Below are 306 nucleotides of genomic sequence, written 5' to 3'. Positions count from 1 at the left end.
CGTGAAATATCAGAGGGTTACAGGTGGGGTTCTGCTGGGTAGGGGAACACAATTTATACACTGAAGTGGGGAATCAAGGGACAAAGGTATAAACTAGGGAGAGGGCAGTTGTAGCAGCTATAATCCAGGAGTGTCCAAGTATGTGCTTGATATGGAAAATGAAAAATCAAAAAAAAAAAACAACACAAACAAACCGGCCTGAAGGTCAGGACCCAGCCCCATGTGTGGGATAGAAAGAGCCCAGGGGGAGTCCCCATGGCTTGCATCCGAGCCCTCACACAACTCCAAATCCCACAAGCAGGTCTG

The sequence above is a fragment of the Myotis brandtii genome, unplaced genomic scaffold (assembly GCF_000412655.1).
Source record: "Myotis brandtii unplaced genomic scaffold, ASM41265v1 scaffold50808, whole genome shotgun sequence".
Lineage (NCBI taxonomy): Eukaryota > Metazoa > Chordata > Mammalia > Chiroptera > Vespertilionidae > Myotis > Myotis brandtii.
Note: the sequence above shows the minus strand (reverse complement) of the source record.